The following is a 15080-nucleotide window of genomic DNA, read 5'->3' as shown; positions in this document are numbered from 1 at the left end:
CGTTGCAGCATAAAGTGCTTCAGTTCAGGGTTCCAGTCATCCCATTCCATCCATGTTCTCCCCCACTCACAAATGCCTCAGTCTTGGTTGAGTTGCTTTGGTTTTTTTTCTCCATGTTGGTTTTACAGGATTTTGGGTGGGATGGATACACTTGTCTTGAGTCTTAGCTACATTCAGTTTGTTAACTTCCGCATTACTATCCATGACCAGCTCTCTCTTCCATGCCCATGACATTTCAAAACAGCATCTGAGTGTGAACCAGGAAGTGACTTATCCAGAGAATGAGATTCTTCTTTCTGCACTAGATACATATTTCTCTGTCCTCCTGTTCTAGCCCCTCTGATCTATTTCTCCCTCTGCCTCCTCTCAACACTCCATATTTTAAATCACTAAGCAGTTAGTTAATGCTTTTAAATAAATAAAAAAAATGGAAGGTGACAGTGGTTTCTGTGGATTGCACTTAAAAAAAACCCACCTCCGCAGTTCTTGCCAGAGCACCAGAGCAAAGAATCTGTAGTTTGTGCCATGGTGGACCCAGTAGTTTGTGCTGGATCTCTTACTTTTACCTAGAAGCAGATGTGATCTGTTATTAGATAGTGGATTAGGAGAAAACCCATGTAGAAATCATGCAAATGCGAGTGCCTCCATTTATATGGCAGCCATTTTTTTGATGGACGTCTACAATGCTTCATCAGAATTCCAGTGTGCGCACAGACCCCAAAAGGTCCTGAGACTGAAACAGCACTGTCTGGCAGTGAAAACTTGGGGTAACGAAATGGTGCTTTGCTTGGTTATGAAATGCTGCTGTACTTAATACTATTACGATCCTCTTCGTAGGCTAGGGCATTGTAGCTATTCCATCAGTGGTGCTGAAAAGACAACATGACTTCAGCTCTTTCTAATCTAAAGGTATATTATAAACATGGAGGAGCTGTTCTTCTTTTGGTTCTGAACGTGATTCTCAGCTCTTGCTAGTTGCTACCAATATAATCAGTGCTGCTGTTCAAACTTTAGTTTATATATTATGAGGTCACTGTGTTGATAACATGGGGTAATAAATTTGTGGAAATGATATTATCACTAGATGTATCATGTGTATACAAGTCATTACCATGGATTCCTGTTCTCACATACGTTGCTTGCTTTTCTTTACATATTAATTTTGCTTGCCTTCCCTATAAACACGCTCTTGTCAGCATCAAGGAAACAGAGTTCGGCCAAATCTCATGTTTGCTCTTTGATATGAAAACGAAGTGCAAACTCATTACACATTACGACAAATAATAGTAATGCAAAGGGCCCCGTCCTACTGTACAGAGCCTTCCTCCAATTTCTTTGCAGCTGTTTTCACTCTGTGATGGCTTGGCTAGTTGGAGTAGTGCAGGGGTAGCCAAGCTGGTGCCCTCTGGATGTTATTGTACTACGACTTTTATCAGCTTCAGCTATCATGGCTGGTGCTCAGGGATGTTGGGAGCAGTAATCCAACAGCATCTGGAGAGTATCACATTGGCTACAGCTGGTATAGGGTGTGGGATATTTTATGTTTGTTTAATTGCATTTATATCCCACCTTTCTTCCATCACAGAACCCAAGGTGGTGGACACTAGGCTCCCAAGGGGTCACCCATCCAGACACTGACATAACCTGGACCTGCTTAGCTTGTGCCTTCAAACCTCTCCACCTTGCCTTATTCATCCAATGTCTTGTGATGGACACCTTTAAAAGTATTTGGCATTAGAAATCCCAAATTAAGCCCAGGCTAACTTTATGCAACTATAAACATGATTTTGAATAAGATCAAAAGCTATGAGTATATATATTTTATTAGCAATACAGGACAAACACATTCTTCTGGAGCAAAGAGATCTGTGTCCCTGGCATGCTTACCTACCCGTAATTCACAGGTCCATTTGAGGAATGATCAGGTGGTAAAATATACAGCAAGGGAGAACTTCCTGAATGGTAGGTGCCTCACGGCAATTCTAATTCACATCAGTTTCTACATGGGCAGAAAAAGAGCCGCTGGTGTTTACTCTGTCAGCTAGAAGGATGGAGTTTGACCCTATGAATGCTTCTTCCATTTGACCAACAGTTGTGTTGGAAACATAAAGCCTACCCTTTGTGCTTCTCCCAGGAGTGTGTGTTTTTCTACCAAGACAGTGGCATTTGTTCAAAACACTCTCTGTTTCACTAAATTACTGAAAAATCATATATCACACAAACAAAAAACACTTTCCCAGACATTACCTAAGCTCTGAATCACTCACCTCAAATCTTTTATGAATGGTTATTCACTGTGAGGACATCTAGTGACTCAGTTTGATATCCAGAGGTTTATCTCATTCAATGGCAGTGCTAAGATTTATTTATTTTTCTAAACAAAAGACTGCAGTATTTCAGTCTTGCAAAGTTCAAAGCTGCTAGTCAAAAGATTTTGGCCAGGATATAAAGAGCCACACAACCTATGGCCACACCCACACCAGACATTTAAAGTACATGGCTTTCTCCAAAGAATCCTGGGAACCATAGGAGCTCTGTGAGCGGTGAACTACAGTTCCCAGGGTTCTTTGCATAAGCCATGTGCTTTAAATGTATGGTGTGGATATGTGACCAAGGTGCTATACAGCTTTACCCATAAGTACATCCCACTGTCTTCCACGTGGCATACTTGCAGGGACGCGGGTGGCACTGTGGTTTAAACCACTGAGCCTCTTGGGCTTGCCAATCAGAAGGCCGGCAGTTCAAATCCCCACAACGGGGTGAGCTCCCGTTGCTCTTTCCCAGCTTCTGCCAAACTAGCAGTTCAAAAGCATACCGGTGCAAGTAGATAAATAGGTACTGCTGCAGAAGGAAGGTAAACAGTGTTTCCGTTGCACCAGAAGCAGTTTAATTATGCTGGCCACATGGCCCAGAAAGCTGTCTGTGGACAAACACCATCTCTCTCGGCCTGAAGCAAGCTGAGTGCCACACCCCATAGTCACCTTTGACTGGACTTAACCATTCAGGGGTCCTTTACCTTTACCTTTTTTACTTGCAGGTAAGTGCATCAGAATTGACATATGTAAATATTAGCGGCTTAAAATGCAACAAGGTTGTTGTTGCCCCCGGTGCATTTCAAGTCCCATTTTTACATTGCTGTACACACCAGAGGTGGAGATGGCTTCACCTGATGTGCCTTGCCTGATTTTTTTCCCATGCCTGCAGCCCCTCCAGCTTCTATTCAATGAGACCATTATCTGTGCAATGTGCAAGGGATGTCTGAAATGTGCACACCTCAGCTTAAACTCCTGCCAATCTAGCAGTTGGAAAGCACGTCAAAGTGCAAGTAGATAAATAGGTACCGCTCTGGTGGGAAGGTAAACAGCGTTTCTGTGCGCTGCTCTGATTCGCCAGAAGCGGCTTAGTCATGCTGGCCACATGACCCAGAAGCTGTACGCCGGCTCCCTCAGCCCGTAAAGCGAGATGAGTGCCACAACCCCAGAGTCATCCACGACTGGACCTAATGGTCAGGGGTCCCTTTACCTTTACAGCTTAAATGGATGGAAGCAGGTTTGAGGGAAAACACATAAAACAGCAGTTATTTCTCAAGACACTACCAGATTCAGATAGATTGTGGTTAACATCATGTGTTCTCAGCTTCAGAAACCAGCAATGGAAAGCATGCTGGAGCTGGAGTAAAGAATCAGACTTGTATTTCTTGAACAGTCGGGCCACCTTATTCTACCTAGGAAATTGCTTCTGAAATGGAGTGTGCAATATGTGCTAACTGTTATCGGCAGGGGAAGCTGATTTTGAGCAGTGCCACAGTGCTTGGCACGGAGCAGAGGTTCTACTATTCCTCCCCAGCAGTGATCCTGATTGAAATGCTCTCCCACTGCAAATAGTGATACAAAAAAAGGCTCACATGGACCACAATGGGAGGTTTTATTTTCTATCACTAATCACAGCACAGGGGCAGTTCTGTGGGGATCATGACTGGGAGAGAAAACCTAAATCTCACTTCTTTACTTGCTACAATCCAAGCCCCATGCCTTGGATTACATTTTTTTTTTAATCCTTTGACATGACTGCAGGCCACAAAATTCATGTCAGGGGAAGTTGGGTCCTGAAATGGAACAATTCTGTGTTGTACAATAAAAATCCAAAAAGGCATTCAGAAACATAGAAGTTATATTATGCCGCCCCAATGTGGTTTTTATGGCACCGTCACGAGGATGCAAATTCATGATTGTACTGGGGTGGTTCCTTGCGATCCTGCTTTCCATGTTGTTTGCATCTGCAAAAGCTTTGGGATAGACATATTGTTTCGTTTCCATTCAGCGCATGTCCCATAGCTTGTTGCTGAACTCCTATAACGTTTCGTACCACAAATGTTTCTCCACATTGCAGTAACATGGCAATACAGTGGTACCTCGGGTTAAGAACTTAATTCTTCTGGAGGTCCGTTCTTAACCTGAAACTGTTCTTAACCTGAGATACCACTTTAGCTAATGGGACCTCCCGCTGCCACTGCGCAGCGGCTGTGCGATTTCTGTTCTCATCCTGAAGCAAAGTTCTTAACCCGAGATACTATTTCTGGGTTAGCGGAGTCTGTAACCTGAAGTGTCTGTAACCTGAAGCGTCTGTAACCCAAGGTACCACTGTATTGGAGAAGCATTGTAGAACTATTAATAAAATGGAATTGTATGTGGACAGTCCAGTATAAATCCACCACCACTAATGCACCTTTATTACATCAATGAGATGTTGCAGAATACAACCACAAAGTAAACCTTGCCATTCTGGAGGGACCTCAAGTCATATCATTGGTCGCTCCAGCTCAGTATTATCCATATCCACACTGACTGGCAACAGCTCTCCAGGGATTTGGGGAGGAATTTTTCCAGTTCTCTAGAGATTTGAACCTGGGACCTTTGACAAGCAAAGTATGTACTTTGCCACTGAGCTATTGCCTGATGTGATTAATATTCTGTCATAGCGCAAGAGGTCAGCCCAAAACAGCCTTTCCCAGATGTAGTCCAGTTGATGGACTACAGCCCCCATCCGCCCCAGTCATCATGGCTGGAGCTGATGGGAATTACAGTTCTAATATTCTAGAGAGCAAAAGCCTGGTCAGGCTGGTGTTGAGAAGCCGTTGATTCTGTGAAGGTCCTTTGTAGAGGACTGTCCCTTATCAAACCTAAAGATGGTGAGCTTTTAATTTTGGTTTGCTTATCCAGCCTGGTGCCCCTCAGTTGTTTGGGGCTACAACTCTCTTCAGCCCTAGCCAACACAACCATTATTGGGATACAGAAGGCCAACACAGAGCTATAAAACCACCACAACAAATGAAAACGGAGCACAAGTCTACAGATAAGAAAGAGTAAAGGTAGATGAAATCACCTCAAGTATGTGGTCACTGAGCATTTTAAATTTTAAAAAAGACAGATGGCAGCCAGTGACCTGTAGTCTGGTTTGAGAAGAGTCATAAAGCATGAATTAATCAAATTAGGATCAAGCTTGGTTTTTTGATTCATTGGATACTTACTGCTGCCCTATCCTATTTTCCCTCACTCCTCTCGATGGAATTCATGGCCCCGTGTATTTGAAGAGACCTTTTACAAGGAACTAATAAAAGGCATGGTCTGAATACAGAACTGACGTCACTGGGAAATAAAAAGAGTCATGTTTAGGGCCAATTGCCTTCCTCTCGCCTGTTTGAATAACGGAAGTTTGACTCCAATGTCAAGGAACATTTCTAAGCTTTGTACTGTTGACAAAGAATCATATGACTAAAAGCGCAACGCTGTTTTACAAGGGGGGAAATGTCTGACTATTTCGTCACGCCTCACCTTTTGATCATGACACAAAGTGTTTGGGATCCTAGTGCCATTCAGTATTAAGCACTGCCTGTTTTGTTGTCCTGCTTCTAGAGAGTGCCTAAGTGCTTGTTCTGCCTGAATCAGGGCTAAGTAGTCTACAGATCTACCACTCATATTTTCCCTTCAAAGGACATCAGGGGTCCTTAGTAACTGCACACAGACCCCAGGAGCATAGAAAAAGAAGTGCCAGAATTCACCATGAATGCCTCCCTTTTTCTCTTAGAATGGCAATGGTTCACAGTGAGAAAACACTTTCTTGTCTCAAAACCTACCACATTTAAAACACATTAAAAACCAGCTTATGCTGGTAATTCCAGAATTTGTACTAGGTGAATTCCACCTACGATGTAAAGGTGTGTGTACCTTTTTGCTTCTTTTCTCAAAACGTGCTGTGTCAAAATATACATCCAAAAATCTTTGTGAATGTTCTTCACAAAGGTGTAAAGCTGTGCCCGTCACATCCCTTCATCACATGCTCTCAAAGGGATTAATTCAAAATTAGCATGTCACTATTTTACCTTGTTTCTGCAAGAAGAATCCAGGGATTCAAAGGGGGTTTCATAATCACCATCTGCTAACACAATACTGTAGGCATACACAAAGGAGGAATTGATGTAAATGTTCAATCTGCGCAGTATGACACAATGTGTGAGGTCCAGCAAAGCGAGAGGGGATGTCCACTCACTCAACAGGGCTTTTTCTTCCTCCCCTTCCCACCTGCATCCCTCTGCATGCCCCTCAAATTTCCTCCAGAGGTTGGAGGACTCTGGAGTGGATTGGGAAGGGGCCTTTGGGTGTCTGGCATAGGTGGAAAAGAAAAACCAAGAGTTCTGTTGCTCAAGCAAATTTCCACTGTGCAAGAGGACAGACATTATTGGATGCTGCCCACTATATAAGAAATATAAGAAAATATAAAAAAATAAGAAATATAAGATATATAAGAAAATGTGAGAAGAAGTTGAACGATTCCTTTATATTACAGCTACAAAGAATTGCTCCAGAAAATATGGCAAATTCCATTGCCATCACACTCTGTATGTCAGTTCTACCCCTGCCCCTTTTTGTTTTGTTTACTGCTTTATAGTATCTCCAATGTGTTTCTCATCTTTGTTTCTCTTCTTCATTTCTCTCGTACTCCCTGCTGCCCTCCTTTCATCAGATGTCCAACTTGAATCTGGCAACATAAGTGTAGAAATGGCAAATACAGGGAAAGACACCAAAATATAGAAAACAAAAACCGAGAAAAAGAGCAAGACCACCCATGTGTAGGCTTCGTCTCTTGTGACATTTGTGCTTCACCTCATTATGTGTATCTCATGGCAGACATTTTCTGATCTAACTGGCCTCCCACATTTGGGGTCTTTCTTCAGGGCCTAAAAACGATCAGAGCTCTAATTTTAATTTCATTCCTCGTATGGATGCGTCTCCACCTGTACTGCTGAAAAGGCCACCTCACAGCTTTAGATAATGACGAATCTGGAGCAACTCTGATCCTTCTGGAAAGTGGGTCAGCAAATGGACTCCAGGTTGAATTTTGTCATGTGTGCCAGCTTGGATGCCTATCCTTTGGCCACAGGCCACAGCTAACACCCTTTCTGAGAAGCTCGGCTTCCAATTACATTATCCCTCTGCAATTAGTCTCATTAAATAAACCTTCTCAGCCCTCTTCAGTCGGTATTTATATGCAGAGAAAGATGCTGATTCACAGAAGTGCAGTTGGTAATAATAATAATTTTATTGTTTATACCCCACACATCTGGCTGGGTTAGCCCCTGAGAATTTAAGGAGCAAAACAACCTTACACCAGTGGATTATTTAGTTTTCCACGCATTCAAGTAGTATAGATTTCTGTACTTTGTATCACTTATTCTTTCGCCACTTGCACTTTCTGTCAGTAAATGAAAGGGTGAGTTGGCAGCTTAAGATCATAGGAAGCTGCCTTTAAGCAGGTCAGATGATTTGTCCATCTAGCTCAAAACTCTACTGCAGGGGTTGGCAGCATGGCTCCTGCAAACACAGTGATAATCTAGTACTGTATCTGTGAAACTTCTGAGCCTCTCCACTCCCTGCCTGTTTGGTCGCATGAGGCGGTGAGGGCAATTACCTTCTTCTGCCTTCAGTAGATACGAGGGAGGAAGTTGGAAGAATGGCACTCTTTCCCACTTCCTCTTTCATCTCTATGGGTTTTTCAAGGCTCATATTAATTCTACTAGATAGGACTTTTACCAGATTCATTGGGAAAGCAAAATGTGTACACACACACACACACAGTCTCTCTCTGTCTCTGGTAGGGAGGCTGACCTGGTGGAGAAAAGTGGCCAGAGAGGGTGGTGCCCATATCAACTACTCAGGAAGCCAACTGGGCCAGTAGACCTAAATGGTTGGGGACCCCAGGTCTATTTTAACTAGCAGCAGAGCTCCAATATCTCACACAGAGTCTTCTGCATGCTAGACTTGAGCCCTCCCAGATGTGGGCAGGATTGCATTGCAGAGGGTGGGCTAGATGACCCTTGGCGTCCCTTCTAACTCTATGATTCTATTAATCTACTTCATTATTTTAACTGGAGATGGCAGTGGTGAAACGAAAAACCACCTGATTGCAAAGTATGTGCTCTACCTCTAAACTAAATTTCTTTGTATCTTATTTTTTAAAGATGTATCTCAGGAGTATTGCAAACAATGTGTTTTGAATGTGACATTCTTTTCTACTTCTCCCTTTATTTGGTTTAAAAACAAGGGCAAGGGCTGCCTTTTTGGTATCCTGGAAACACCCTCAGTGCAACTCAACACCCCCTAACCTGTACCGCTGCAGAGTCTACTTTGAAATTAATCTTTTAGTCACTGGAAGGCAAGATTAATTACCTCAGGGCTACTGTAATGAAGGGAGATAATCAGGCAGGTGTAAAATCTTTCCAAACCTCTCAAGGTCATCTGTGTTGTTGAGTAAGCTTTATTCTGTTTTAGAAATAAAAGGTGCTCCAAAGGTCTGAGCAAATTTACGGCATCATTTCTCTTGACAGAAGAGGTCCCTCCAGTCATCTTGATTCCCTAGTCTGCACATGTCCGACCTTTTCATGTGAGCTGAGTGCCACATGGAGGTAAATTAGGACAAAATCCTCAAGGTTCTTGGGCAAAATCAGGTGAAGTCCTAAGCCTTTTGCAAAAACAAGTTGGAGGAAGCATAATACCTCCAATTCCAATTAGGACCCGATTAGCATCTTCAAAATGCAGCACTGTGGTTCTAAACCAGAAACTGTGCATTTCTGTCATATTGGATACCACTGACCTTCAAACAGTTAGGTCTTTTGCCAGACGATGAATGATGGAGATGCAGGAAACCACTGGCTAAACCAGCACATCTACTGGAGATGTACTTAATGATAGCCTCCTTCTGGGGCTAAGTTAAGTGTGGTTCTAGAGAAGGCAGATGACATATACACTGGAAAAAGTCACATACCTGCAAAATGGCAGGTGGAGAAGGAATTGGGGGGGTGTCTTTGCATAAGGTGACCTAGCAAAGGAAGAGAAATACAGCAAAATCTGGAATGGCCACCAACTAAATGGCTTTAAAATGGGCTTAGACAAATTCATTGAGTTTAAGGTATCCGTGGTCACTAGCGATGCAGTATGCCTTTGAATACCAGATGCTGGGCAGCATAATTGAGGAGAGTGCTGTTATGGTCATGTTCTGATGTGATTTTCCCATAGGTATCTGAATATTCTTCGTGACAATAGGCTGCTGCACTAGACAGGCCTTTGGGTGTGATCCATCAGTGGTCCTCTTATGTTAAATATCCCAAAATAATGAAGATCAGTACAATGAATGGTTAATAACGAAGCTGAGTAACATCTATTCATGAAACGCTGTGTAAATCTAGCAAAACACATCCATCCATAGCCTGATCTCACTTTACATGTTTGCCTTTGCATCTGTTTGGAGAAGTAATTCTGTTCATGTGGAGTTAAGCAATCGTTTGAATACAAGTCAAACAGTACTTGGGCTGTGATGAATGACTGGACTGAGCAAACATATTGTCCAGTTATTGCATTGGCCAGGTTTATTCAAAGTTTTCTAAAATGGAGCAAAGAGTAGGGGTAAAACTCAAACCGTAGTTAACCATTTCATATGTTTGCAAGACAACTTGGCAGTGCCTGAAGAACTCAACATCTAGATTTAGGACTTCAAGTCCACCCAGATGCCCAATTCTCGCTGTGTTCTCAGCTTGTTGCTCTGTGCTCGGCTGGAACCATGAGAAGCAACACAAAGAAAGCAACTTGAAATGCTTCCAGAAGAGTAACTTCTTATTTTGGTTCATTTGCTGAAAACATTTATATCCTGTCCATTACCAAAAAAGCAATGGGTAACAATAAGAGATCAATAAAACAATAGAAATATCATAAAACAGCACAGCATAGAGTAAGGCAGTTAATTGCAACTGTAAGACCTCGGACTGTGCATTTAAGGCTGCAGGACTAATCTGGTGCTTTTTTTTCTGGGGTACTCAATGGTATGCAATACCGGCACCTTTTTTCTTTCTCAAAAGTGTGGCACTTCCTGTAACAACTTCACGGTGAGTGGCAGCACCTTTTTTCTTAAAACAAAAACAGAAAAACACTGCTAATTGCACTAACTCGGGAGAAAACCTTACTAAATGTAAGTAGATGCAATTCAGAACAAAAAGCCCTATGATTGCACAAAGCATGGCAGTAATATATTCAGCTCTTTTACGTGGACTCAAAATAATCAAAGTCATAATTACCGTAAATAGTAGGTGCTCCTATTGAATATTTCACTATAATAAGCCGAGTGGGAAAAGCTTATAAGCAACATGTTCACATCAAGGGAAAGAGACTGACCAGCCTTTGTAGTTTAAATGATCTGGTTAATTACAGTTCAAAGCCCTTCCAGTTCTAACAAAGCAGGAAGTTCTTTTCTGGCTATTTTTTAAAATAATCTATGTATGATCTTCCTTGTTTCTATTCAGCCAGCTGCAATAAAGCGCCCACAAAGATGACCAAACAACCCCCAAGGTCTTGCCACCACTGTCTTCCAGAGCAGAATATTTCTCTTCTTACCTTGGGTCAAATTTCAGAAATGATTCTTTCCCCAGAATTCCACACATCTAGAAGATACAGAAAAAAAATATTAACTCAAGCAGAACCAGAAAGAGAAAGTCACTGCCTGCTCTAGAACCAATTTGTTGTGCTGTTTCATTGCACATTTTAATTGTGGATGTTTAACATTTGGATGAAATTGTTTTGTTGTGTATTTTAACTATGTGTGTCTATTAGCTTTCTACTTGTACTGTAAACCACTTTGTTGAATAAGTGGTATATTCAACAATATTATACAAAGAGTAATGTGAACTCATTTCTGATAGAACTCTTCCCATATTATTTTAGAGATGAACCTCTTTTTCTAGCGCACAAAATCAGCTGTCCTCTGGAGATGTTCTGTTATGCACATGGACTGCTTTTATATCTTCAGGATTAGACCTATTTGTACTACATTTTGGAGAGAAGAATTAAGAGCCACTAAAGATGTAATGGGACATCAAATGGAGCCAAAAAAACATATTCCTCTATTGTTCACAAAATGTAACCGGCTTTGAGTAAATTTTAAGGTCAGTATTCTAGCAAATAGGGGTGAGGGCTGTGGACATAAAACTCCTTTCTGCTCCTTCTGAATTGCTTTAGCATTTGAGATATAGCATTAATGATCTAAACTGACATTTTTTTCATGATTATATTTTAGAAAGAGATTTGTGGATAGACTTGCTTCATCATATATTGAGAATATAAATATTCTGATAATATTGAACCTTTTATTTTTTCTTGTTTTTGTTTTCTTTAAAAAAAACCTGCTGTACTCCTAACCCCACCTACCTGGGAGGCAGCCCAATCAGTGGCGTAGCGTGGGGGTGCAGGGGGGGCCGGCCGCACCGGGCGCAACATCTGGGGGGGCGCGCTGGGGGGGCATGCTAAAATCCACGGTTTAGGGGGCGCAAATTACTTGCCTTGCCCCGGGTGCTGACAACCCACGCTACGCCACTGAGCCCAATAGAACTGAATTGTACTTACTTCTGAGTAAACATGGTTAGGATTGCGGCCTTACATTATTATTCTGTGGACTGTAATATCTAGGCACAGCTCATTTGTAAATAAAGCCAAATACTACTTCTAGGATGAGAAAATGGTTTTACCACAGATACTGAGATGCAGCTTTATACATCAGCATGAGAGAAAAAGGAAGATGCTACATTGACAAAGCTCAGAGTGAGGGCTGTTATTGTTTTTTCACAAACTGTCATTTTGCAATTTTGTGATGTCTCAGGTTTCTTCCATTTATCTTGCAGCCTTCTCGCAACAGATGTTCACTTGTTTTGTTTAACTTGTCATAAGAGTTAGGCGAGCTTTGAAATGGGACAAACCATTAGACAGCATCAAAGCAAAGCTTTCTCAAATGTGACACGTAATATAATCCATGCAGCTAATTAGGGGGATTCTGCTTTTCCTTTCAGCGTAGCATGAGCCAAATCTGATGTCAGGGAGACCCTGTGCATTACTGTATTGGCAAAAGATAACATGGAGGCAACCTAGAGATCAAAGACGACATCATGAGTTGGCCCCTGCCAAGGACACAGGCGTGGGTGGGTGTGCTAAAATCACACGTCTCTGGCTCAGAGTGGCTAGGAGCTCACCTGCCCATCCACACGTTCCTGGGCCACTCCTCTGCTGCTCTGGGTGACTGGGCAAGGCGCGCAGCCTCCTCTGGGCACCTCAGTGGAGGAATTTGGCTCCTGGTGTGGGCCGTCACAGCAGCCCTGCGGAAGTGTGAGCAGATGGCCCAGTGAGGCTTAGAAAGAAGAAAGTTGGAGAAAGCAGGTGAGATTTGCAGGAGGAGGAAAAAGGGAAGGAGGAGGCAGAAGGGAAAGCAGTGAACAGAAGGAAGGAAGAAAGAAAGATGGACAGAATGACAAAAAAAGAGGAGCAGATCAGATCCGACCCCGATGGCCTTGGGGGAAGTCACTAGTGGAGTGCAAAAGGTGCTGAAAAACCATTTTTTGAGTTTCTGGTTCATGGTTTCTCCCAGCTTGGGAGGTGCCCATGGGGAATGTGTTAGTACTTGTTAGTTACCATTCTGTTTTCTGTTTTGTAAGTGCACACACTAACAAAAAAAACAATAATGTACCAATAGATCTCCAGTGAAACAGGTTTGAGCTTTTTGTTACAGTAGGCCAATTGGGGGAGGGTATTGTCCAAAGCAGTATGACACTGCCAAGTGGATGCTACCTAAACCAGTACTGTCTTCCCCATCTTTATAACTTACCACTATATCATGTGTGCTTGGAGATTCACTGAGCCAATTTTAACATGTCCCATTTCCTCCCCAGCCATCCACTGAGCACACTGCACCTGGATGTCATGCTTCCTTAATTACTCTTGCCTGACAGGACAACACAAAGCAGGGCTCCCTATATTTATAGCTTCTTTGTCATCTCAGAGAAAGAGGAAAGGAACCCAACCAGGCAGGGACAGAAGGTCTTTGTTTAATTTTAATTAACTCCACTTCTTTCAAATCTGAGTAAACCCCAGAACCAGAGCAGCCAAGCTAATAATATTATGAAAGCTCTCTGCAGCTCTTTCCCCCATCGAAGGGAAATCAACATTGGGCTATGTAGCATCTGACATGTTTCTCTGAACGTCTACTTTCTGAGTCTAAACAAAAGTTCAATCACTTCGAGGGTGCATTGAGGGTTGCATCGACACTACACCAGGTTTCCATAAATGACACTTGTAACCGTTTCTGAGAAGACTGACATTAAACCTTTGAGAGGGAACAACTGGCCTCCCAGCCATTGGTGCTGGTTTTCTCTGGCGGCAAAATCATGGATATGGTGATCCGAAAAGCAGCAGCCAAGGTCAAGACATGCAAACAACACAGGTCCAGTGCCAAGTGCTTCCACAACTAGAGAAACAGCTTCTCAATGCATGAATATAATGTACACCATGGGTAGGCAAACTAAGGTCCGCGGACCGGATCAGGCCCAACTGCCTTCTGGATCTGGCCCGCAGATGGTCCAGGTATCATCACATGGACCACCAGTGTGCACATTCTTTTCCTCTCACTCCCTCTTCCTGGCTTCTCCCCGCCCTGCCTAGAGCTGGAAGGGGGCTGGGCTTTGTTGGTGCCAGCAGCAGCAGCAGCGCTCGGGTGGCCGCCATTTTAAGCAGCCCCTCTCTGGAGCCCTTTCGCCCCTCCACCGCCAGCCCCTGCCACTCACAACACACAGGTAAGCAGCCACCGGGGCTCATGGTGCTCTTGCATCATGTTTTTTCCCCAAAATATAGTCCAGGCCCCCACAAAGTCTGAGGGACAGTGGACTCACTCCCTGCTGAAAAAGTTTGCTGACCCCTGATATACACACAGACTACACCATGACTTGCCATTGATTTGCATACGTGAAACATCCTTTAGCAATGGATCAAAAATTCCTAGACCAGGGTTTCCATCCTGCTGTCAAGAGACAATGACTCTTTACAATTTATCATAAAGTTGCTCCTGAATGATTCCATGGTGATAAATGAAATGCAATATGGAAAGTTCTTAAAATAAGCATGATTTTAAAAGATAAAGGGACTTTATCATCATCGCTGTCTTTGACGTCACTGTCTATTGAAGATTTCACACTAGGCTGCATCCGTGATGTAGAGCAACATAAAAAGTATGTACAGACTTTCTTGTGAATTTCATTACCACCCTATTGACGGTAGATAGGGAAATTGTGTTTGGATAAGCAGACCAGGAAATATATTTTTTATGAATTAATTAATTGAGAAATATTTCCCCTTTGAGGAGGGACAGCAGATGGCCTTTAAAACGTACAACTTCTCCTCTACACATGCTGTTGAAAATACCCTGCATGACAACCAAAATAATATTGATACAAGCTCAGGGCCCAAATGAAAAGGCAGTCTGTATCATGTTACACTCCACTTCGCTGCAAGAAAGAGAGATTTTCTCTTATCTTTGGATTCTTAAGAAACCAACTAAAAATTTAAAATTCCAAGGAGTGGGGAACTTTTTCAGGTCCAGGGGGCAAATTTAGTAGGTGGGTTGGGCCAAATGGGAAAAACTGGCAGGCCAAGTTTGGCCTGTGGGTCAGAGATTCCCCATCCCTGCCTTAAGAGAACAGCAGGGTGAAAAAATTAAAAACA

The sequence above is a fragment of the Podarcis tiliguerta genome (assembly GCF_965153285.1).
Source record: "Podarcis tiliguerta genome assembly, chromosome: 1".
Lineage (NCBI taxonomy): Eukaryota > Metazoa > Chordata > Lepidosauria > Squamata > Lacertidae > Podarcis > Podarcis tiliguerta.
The sequence above is the reverse complement of the archived record's forward strand: the minus strand, read 5'-3'. Positions refer to the sequence as shown.